At 38.3% G+C, this 10,000-nt stretch overlaps 1 protein-coding gene across 5 annotated transcripts in view; it reads right to left on the bottom strand.

The window, feature by feature from the left end:
• Window positions 1–10,000, bottom strand: part of pcdh1b (protocadherin 1b) — a 230,873-nt gene that overhangs the window by 90,578 nt on the left and 130,295 nt on the right. The gene's annotated exons all lie outside the window — the stretch shown is intronic.

Below are 10,000 nucleotides of genomic sequence, written 5' to 3'. Positions count from 1 at the left end.
CACTACTTTTTCTCTTTTTCTTCTCATCCTCTCTTTTCAGCCATCCTCTCTGCATTACTCTCTGTCTCTCCCTACTTACCCTCTATTGTTCCTCTCTGTTTCCTCTTCTCTCTCTCTCTCTCTCTCTCTTTCTCTCTCTCTCTCTCTCAGACAGTGTCAGTTCTGACACTCTTGTTTTAAAAACAAACAAAAATATCAAGGCAAAAACTATTTGTGTGTATGAGGGTGATAGTCAATGTGTTTAGCAGGATGTCCCTCTACCAGATACCCCCTCCCCATACCCTCTAAACTCTCTCTCTCTCTCTCTCTCTCTCTCTCTCTCTCTCTCTCTCTCTCTCTCTCTCTCTCTCGTCCTCTTCCCCCTGTTCCTGAGGACACAGTGGGGGTAAAACTTCAGAAGCACCTCCAGCACAGCCAACACAGCTAAATATAGCTAACAGTGTGTGTGTGTGTGTGTGTGTGTGTGTGTGTGTGTGTGTGGGTGTGTGGGTGTTCTCTACATGTTTAGTTGCTGAACATAAAACAACTGAAATCCTCCTCTGTCTCAAAGCTGAAGGAAACCTGACAACACAGTCAATTACTAACATCACTAACTGACCCTGTTAACTCTCCTTGTTTGACCTTTGACTTCATCTGTAGTAGTGCACGCCAAGGTCAATGAGGGTTTATTCAAAGTAATTCTAAAAGTATTTAGATTAAAGTAATGCACAAAAGTGTTAAGCATTTCTCAGCGAGTTACAATTTTGTAGATCCAAAGTTTTATTCTGACAGTGAAAATGATTGTAATTAAATATGACCATCAAAAAGACTGTGTCCATTTAAAAGCAGTGCATGGTGTTATAGTGTGGGATAGTATAGTGGTTAACACCTCTGCCTTCTACACTGTAGATTGGGGTTCAATCCCAACCTGGGCAAAACACCCTACACTATACTAATAAGAGTCCTTGGGCAAGACTCCTAACACCGCCTTGGCCTACCTGTGTAAAATGATCAAATTGTAAGTCGCTCTGGATAAGAGCGTCAGCCAAATTCTGTAAATGTAAATGTATATGTATATATGCACAATAAGCTTCATCAAATTTACTTTCAATAATTCAATAATATGGCTTAGAACCTGAACACAATGATGTCCACAGAGTGAACACAGTTTCCAATTTTCATCACTGATGTCCAGTGAATGAATCATTTTGGGCCATTTTTATTGGTCCATTCTGAAATTGGTCCATTCTGAAATATTCACACATGTAAATGGCTGGTGATGACAATAAACAACAAAACAAATTTCATATATTTATATAAAAAATGTAACATGGAATGAAGATTAAGCTAGCCAAATGTTAGCTGTTTATTTATGAGTCTAATGAGTATGAATTTAAATAGCTTAAACGCTGTTATTAAATTATCTAGCCCAGTATGTAATGGGCTGAAATCAACACAGTTGTTATCGAGAACTGCATTCAAGTTCTCCTCTTATGAACTCAGTGTTTGTCTTTAGATGTTTCGTAAGTTTGTTTCTTCAGAATGCGGCATTATCTTCCTCTAACAATGTTTATTCAACACACTTACGCAGAGTGAGCTCATAGAGCTTCTACAAAACAAACCTGACCACCTCCACATGCTGAACATCCTGTTTGATTTCAACATGTATTCAAAAGTCCTCAAACAAGTTCTGATGGTTTCTAGAAACTATAAATACAAGTTTGTAATGTTTGGCTCATTTTATATAACAGAATCATCATGTTTGTTGTATTTAAATTCTGTAAATGTTATAGCAGTTCTCTTGTTTCATCAAAATAGATAAGGCCTTACATGTTAGATTAACTGTCAACATAATTAGGATGTGACAGGAATCAGCCAATCAAGCTTTGATTTACAATTTATAATGAATGTGAAATAGCCCGTTTTTTCGGAGTGGGAAAGTTTTCAGATTTACAGATATGCTGCAGCACATTAATGTTTTCAGAGGTATTTTAGTCATAGCTATAGTTGCTAGGCTATTATGTGGCAGCAGCTCTATGCCAGGACTCTTTACCAAATGAGTCAATGTAAAACTGATAGGTACAAGCTCAGATATGTGAGCTTCAGAAACCTAGAAACTGACAAAAATTGTGGGTTAGCTTAGCACTAACATATTATTAGTAAACCCATAGGGGTAACAGCAGAATTTAACATCATACGTTCTTTAAAAAGATGCTTCTTCAGAGGTTCTTTAGTGAAGAACCATGCACATTCAAAGAACTCTTTGTATGATTAAAGGTGAATTCACTTTGGTGAATTGGTTCTACAGATTGATCAGATTGATGGAAAATGTGTTGTATATGGTTCTGCTGTTGTTATGATGTCAAGCTTAGGCCAATCTCAGAATATCAAAAGGTTAAAACACAGAACCATCTACAACATATTCTGCACCATCTGAAGAACATTTCCACCATGCAAAGAAACATTTAATCATGTAAAGGGTTCTTTAAGTGTTTGAGACAATTTCTTTATTAAAGAACCCTTGACGAATCATCTTGTTTGTGTTACTGACATTTTTACTGTGTAAAAGTCTGACTCCCCTTCATTTATTTATTTAAAAATGGCCATTAAGTACAAGCTATTACAAAAAAAAAACAAACAAACAAAAAACACGATTTTACTCTGGACACATCCTTTCAGCCCAACATAGCTGAGCTGTCTTCTCACAGTGGATCTGCGGATGTTTTCAGATGAAGCAGCTTGATTTTCTCCTCTTTGTCAAAGTTGAAAGCTTTAAGTGTTGTTTATCTGGTGAGGACAGTTTTGGTCTCTACCAGGTCTTCCAGGTTGTTGTTAGGAGTCATATTTTCTCTGTAGCTTTTAATCAGTTTTAGAACTTCAGTTTTGGAAATTTAATGGCAGTTTTGACTATAACCTAAATGAATGAAGAGGGGCTCTAACACTTGCACAGTACTGTAGAGTGATGAATGCGTAATCATAGTGATGTTGCAGTGCTGATAGCAGGTGGGAGAGCAGGTGGAGGACGCTGAAGACGTTCGCCTTGTCCTTAAGTGTACAGATGAATGGGTGTTGATGACAGACAAGCAGAAAAGCAGGAGATTCCAAAGAAGCTGTGTGTTTACATCACAAATAGTGTATGCGTGTGTGTGTGCATGTGTGTGTGTGTGTGTGTGTGTGTGTGTGTGTGTGTGTGTGTGTGTAGGACAACAGTGACACCAGTAAACGGTCAAAACTTCAGCACACAAGTGAGCAAGTCTGAACAGGCCGACTGGCAGTGGATCACACACACAGTTGAATGAGAAGAACTCAGAGGATCAGGTTAACAAACACACTGAGTAACTGACTCACACACACACAATGCTAACACAAACACAGACGGGGTGGGGGCGTTAAGAGATACAAAGAGATTTTCATTTTTTTAATGTTACTTTAGTCATAAAAATATATTTTGCTGGTTTGATTATCATAATTAGTAAAACTATAAATACAGATATTGTTGTCAGTATGTTTTAATTCTACTGCTGTTATGCTTGGATAATATTGTAAAAAATACTGTACTGAGAGAGAGAGAGAGAGAGAGAGAGAGAGAGAGAGAGAGCGGAGAGAGAGAGAGAGAGGAGAAAGGGGGTCGGGGGTAAAGAGAGGGAAGGGGCCAAAACAGAAATTTAAAAAAAGCTGGAGGGAGAAAGAGAAAAAGAAAGACAGAGAAACAGAGAAAACAAAGATGAAAAGAAAAGAGAGAGGAGAGAGAGGGAGAAAGAAAAAAAGATAAGAGAGTTAAAGATCAAGAAGGAAAGATAGAAACTGAAAGAAGACAAATAAAGCACAGAGGGAGAAAGAGAGAGGGAAAATGAGAGAGAAGAGAGAGAGAGAAAGAGAGAGAGAGAAATAGATTGAGAGAGTGAGAGAGATATATTCATACTGAAACAACCCTGAAGCTGTGGAAGCTGGAATTTTGTTCTGAAACAGGAGCTGTCATACACACACACGCACACGCACACACACACGCTGAGATGAGTATAAGACAGGTAAAGGTGTGTGTGGAGTCATCCTCAGGGCTTATATTCACTCTCTCTGTCTCTCTCTTTCTGTTAGCTGATCTACAGCTGACGGAACATTCAAAGACAAACCAAAGCCAAGAGGACAGCTTCAGCTTCTCATCAGCATCATCCCTCACTTACTCATTCACTTGCTCACCTGCTCACTCACTCACTCACTCACTCCCTTACTCACTCACCTACTCACTTACTCACTTGCTCACCTACTCACTCACATGCTCACTTACTCACTCGCTCACCTACTTACTTACTTACTCACTCGCTCACCTATTTACTTACTCACTCACTCACTCACCTACTCGCTTGCTCACTCACTCACTAACCCACCACTCACTCACTCACTCACTCACTCACTCACTCACTCACTCACTCACTCACACACTAACCCACCACTCACTCACTCACTCACTAACCCACCACTCACTCACTCACTCACTCACTCACTCACTCACTCACTCACTCACTCACTGACTATTAAGTCATTCACTCATTCCCTTACTCACTAAGTCACTCACCCACCAATTCACCCACTCGCTCATCTGGTTTATCTGAACTGCTCTGTTTCTATTGAACTCGCAGTCCTTCTGTAGTTTCACAATCACAACATTCACTCTAACAAACAACAAAACAATCTGATCTAAAACGAAACATTAAATATTTACATAGGTTTGTTTACCCAACTCAGTGTCTCAACATAATGAGTCATCTTCTTTATGTTGTGTGTTCATATAAAAGAAAAAAAGAAAAGAGTATACTGTCGTTGTCTAAAAAAATGTATCTGTTTTTGTCGATTTTTATTCGAGGCTAGCAGCTGTCCTTCACACTGTGTGGACATTTCATGATGAATGGGCTGATAGAAATGCTTCAAAACTGCCTGTGATGAAATATCTTTGCATTAACTTACTCTGAAAGTAAGGAAAGTTTTTGCCCTCTCCTGTAAAGATACCATTTTGGAGATACCTGTTTTCCTGTGGACAGTGCTGATACATATATAACACAATATGCCGTAATACATCACTGCAAAGTACTTTATATACTTATTAAATGAGTAATGACTCCCTCAGTAAAGAGACAAAAAATCCTGTAGAAAGTCTGCTGCTTATCAGCTCCCTCTTACTGAAATATGAGAAAAGTAAAACCTTTCAGTGAGGTCAAATCCTTAAAAGAATAAATTGAAAAACAGGCTGCAGTTCTTGCATTTAGAAGTGCGTGCAGAGTTCTCTTACAGTGATAGATGAGGAGAACACACATAAAGACACATATTAATTTAATCTGAGCTCCTAGTTACTGTCCGGTAATGGAGATGGGTGTCCTCAGTGAGAATTCCCTAATTTGTGGAGGTCAACAACCATTTGTCTCATTTTATTTGTGTGTTTTTCTGTGTTGCTGCACAACTAAGAGTGTTTGGCCTGCACATGACCTCATGTTTATACTCCAGTGGAATAGGAATCATAGAGGAACACTTAAGAGTTCCGAAAGACTCACGTGTGCTTACAGAAGATGAAATATGAATGGGAATATGGGCCAATTACAGTATGCTGGTTAGATTTCCTCAGGGTGAAAACCCAGCCATGGTGCAACATGCATTTTTGGGGGCAAAAGTTTATTTCTAAGACAATTAAGGTAATGGAAGGGCCTACGTTTAATCATGATTTGTAAGTATAATAATATGCCCAATATGTATTAAATACAAGTAATTGTATGTGTTGAAATGTCCCAATATTCCCATGGAATACTACATTAATGTTAAGCCTTCAGTCTTAACCTACACTCACTATACATTGTGATCTGGTGTTGCACAGTTAATCACACACATCACACTATTGGTTTTGTTCTCCTGATAATGAAATGAACTCTGCAAAAATCTCCAATTAATGGATTGTACTGTGTTTTGAGAATAAACAAATGTACAAATAAATCACACAAATACAAAAATAACATTCAATTACAATCAATATTCACTGTATCACTCAGACACTGCTTCAGACGCTGTGTCTCACTCACACACTGCTGAACTAGTAAAGGGGGCAGTCCACCGCCCACCCACTGCACACACACACACACACACACACACACACACACATACACACACACACACACATACACACACACACACACACAGAATACCAAGAAAACTTTGAACCAATATGAAGGAGTCTCTCTCTCGCATTAAAAAAAAAAAGAATGAAATATTTAAGGCCATTATATGGCGCAGTGCCAGGGGGAGCGAGGAGAATGTGTGTGTGTGTGAGAGCGTGTGTGTGCGATCACAGAGATGTTAAAGTCTCTTAAACACTGAAAGTGTGACAGAGTGATCACACGCTACAGAGAGCACAACACAGAGAGAGAGAGCGAGAGAGCGCGAGAGAGAGAGCGAGAGAGAGAGAGAGAGAGAGAGAGAGAGAGAGAGACAGAGAAGCAGAAGTTGGAGTTGGAGAGAAAATATAAAGAATAAATGTGACAAATAAAGGCGACAAACATAAAAAAAGACAGAGGGAGAGCAATAAAGAAGGTAGAAAGAGAGAAAGAAACAGAGAGAGTAAAAAAAAGGGGGGGGGGGCAAGATATATATTTATATATAAACACAAGAATTTATCTCAGAACAGTATTTCAGGTGCTTGCATAGTACTGTATGTAAATACACACACACACACACAAGCTATAAATAGACAAAGTATCACTTGTCAGAACAAAACCTTGTATCTTTGTGTTTAAATTTTATGATGAATTGACCAAAAGAAACGGTCTTACTTTGAGAGTAAAGCATGTTTTGTCTTTCTCCTGTAAAGTCACCATTTTGGAGATACGGGGTTTTGTTTTCCAACAGCACAGCTGAGATCCCACATTCTATTCTGCATTTTTGCTCTTTTTTCACTCTTTCATATATATGTATATATGTACACACACACACACATACACACACACACACACACACACACACACACACTTGTTACTAAAGTCATTGATCTGCTAATCAAGCATCTGCAACAAAAACAGAAATGCTCTGTTTTCTCTCTCTCTCTCTCTCTCTCTCTCTCTCTCTCTCTCTCTCTATCTCTCTCTCTCTCTGAGGTCTAAAGAAACTGTAAACAGGTCAAAATAAAGACAGAATCTTCATCGTGGGATTAAACTCATCGTTTATAGGTCATTTATGAAAATTAGAAGCTAAAGAGCAGTCAGGAACTAGATTACTGAGAGAGAGAGAGAGAGAGAGAGAGAGAGAGAGAGAGTGTTGAAGTAGGTTAGGTCCAGATTGACAGGGTTTGTAGGTCACTGGGCGACTGACACAATGACACACACACACACACACACACGATCATTTATTTTTTTGTCCAATAAACCTCATTTAATATTTATTAACCTACTTTATATTTTTTCATGAATACCCTCTTTTATACTTAAATATTATTTTTTAATAACATCTATTAATTATTTATTCATGTTTTTAATATTTCATATGTTTAATGTATTAAACCTAATATTTAACCCACTGTTTGAGCAGTCGAACTCTAGAGGGAGTGAGATTAACATCACTGCTGTGATTGGCTCTTAGGTGTGAGCTGAAGGTGAGTACAGTAGATCACCACAGCTGTGAACATACCACCCAAGTCCTACTGCTGTATACAACAGGAATATCAATGAAGAGCAGCTCTGAAAACTGTATCACAGGCTTTAATATCAACAAATAGCTCCACCACAGAAAGTAGAACGCTTTTACAGAGCAATACAACTGGCATGTGATCTAATGTGAAGAGGTCTGTTTTTGTGTTTTCTTCTGACAGCATAATAATGTAATTGCTAGTATTAACGTTGTTGTTTGTGTTTTGGACTGAGTATGAACACTATAAAAAGAAAAATGAATGAACAAATAAATAAATAATTAAAATGCATCTTCTTCTTCTTCTTCATCTTCTTCTTCTTCTTCTTCTTCTTCTTCTTCTTCTTCTTCTTCTTCTTATTATTATTATTATTATTATAATATTCTCCAGACTGTACACTACTACACTGTGCTTATAAACTGCACTAAGCACACAATTAATTTTCTCTTTGGGGACCAATAGAGTTGATCTTATGATGATGTTATCACTTGTCCCATCTTCCCAGCCTGTACCTGCTGCTGTTGTCTCGCTCACTGTATTTATCATGTTATTAATTCATTGTCAATTGTTTGATCCTTACTTTCACTTTCATCAGTTCTAATGACAGTGAACAGATCAGCAAGAGTTTTAGCCTCTAATATAATCTTAAGGGGAAAAAAAACAAAGAAAAAAAAACTTGAATAGCTCAAATTACATAATGCAAATATTCCCTGATACCCAATCACACAGGTTTAAACCCATAATGTTGCTTGACTGTCTACATGCCTAAACAATCATTTAATCTCTGATCTACATTTTATAGTCTTAAGGTTTATATAGGTTATAAAAGACTTACAAATAATCGATCTATCTCTCTATCTATCTATCTATCTATCTATCTATCTATCTATCTATCTATCTATCTGTCTGTCTGTCTGTCTGTCTGTCTGTCTGTCTGTCTGTCTAGCCATCTATCTACCTCTTTGTCTATGCTTGATTAGCTGTCTTTAACCACTCATACAGCTCATTAGAATATGCCATCTGAAATTATTTATTTAATGCAGTCTGATGAAATGATGCCAGGAATCAAAATAAACTGAACACTTATAACATGCAGGATGAATGTGTTCTCCATCTGTCATAAAATGCTACTGTGCCGGGGAGTGAAGGTTCTCACAATCTTTCTCCGAAACACATAAAGCTCCACCACATCTTTTTAAACATCATTGGAGCTCAAAAAACTTGGAGGAGAACACTTACATCAGCTAACAGACGCCCACACAGGCCCACACCACTAAAAACAGCTGTGACCGTCATACCATGTCAGAAACCGTCACGGTTTGAGGTGAATGTGTGAGGATTTAGCCATGTAGTTAACATCATGCTAATTGGTGGGGGATAAGTTTCCAATACTTGTAAGCCAGATCAGCTTCATAGGTCTAGTGCTAAAACTGAAGAAGCAAACTGAATTGAGGTTAAAGGGACGAAACGGGGGGATTTTTACTAAATGTATTGTGTATAAAGGCCACAGCCTCGAAATTTGCACTGCACCTGCATGCGTAAGAATTATCTTAAATTTTTCCTGCTTTTGTCTCTTGTCATGTGAGCGTTTGGCTGTGCACAGAAGGGAAGATGCACGGGAAATGGTCACCGCCGTCCAGAACAATGACCACCACGGATCAGGACGTGCAGTCATTGTGCAGCACGTTAGGTCTGCAACATTGTTCTGCAAATAAACATTAGCAAGAAACGGAACAGTTTGAATTTCCGCTTCTGTGAAGTCAAAACAATGACATGCCGCTATCTGCTGATTATCGTACTGTAAATCTTAATCATCAGCGAGAATCAGCCGACTGCGAAGACGGACACGAGTGATTCTGTGTTTACCTTGCTGCATCATGTGCTTGCATTCTTGCTCTGTATCTGCTGTATGGTGGCATTTTGTTTTGTGTGTGAGAATATTATTCTTGTTCACAACAGGCTGTCCAAGTAGAGAGAGTTGGGAATGTTTGGCACAACTGAATGAGCAATGTTTATTAGCTCCTATTGTCTCTGTTAAATGAGGATTCCAGCCTAAAACTACAGTTCAATGTGTTACAGAAGCTACAGAAGTTTTTCCGAGGTGTGTTTATCATTCTAGTCTGTCCATAAGATTTCCAGCCTTTGTAAAAATGCATTGATGGAACTATTGCATAATTTACCATAGTTCTCAAATTCATAGATTTTGATCGTGTCATTAGGAAGACCACATCACCATGTTGGTACGCAAGTTGCAACTTTGACTGTGATCTGATGGAGCTCGTCTTATCACTGTTACTGCAGTTCCAACCCTGCAGCTGGATAAAAAGCCAACACAATTGATCAGAATGACCATGAGAAAGATCA

Source organism: Pygocentrus nattereri, chromosome 8 (assembly GCF_015220715.1).
Source record: "Pygocentrus nattereri isolate fPygNat1 chromosome 8, fPygNat1.pri, whole genome shotgun sequence".
Classification (NCBI taxonomy): Eukaryota; Metazoa; Chordata; class Actinopteri; order Characiformes; family Serrasalmidae; genus Pygocentrus; species Pygocentrus nattereri.
Note: the sequence above shows the minus strand (reverse complement) of the source record. Positions and strands in the feature narration are given on the sequence as shown.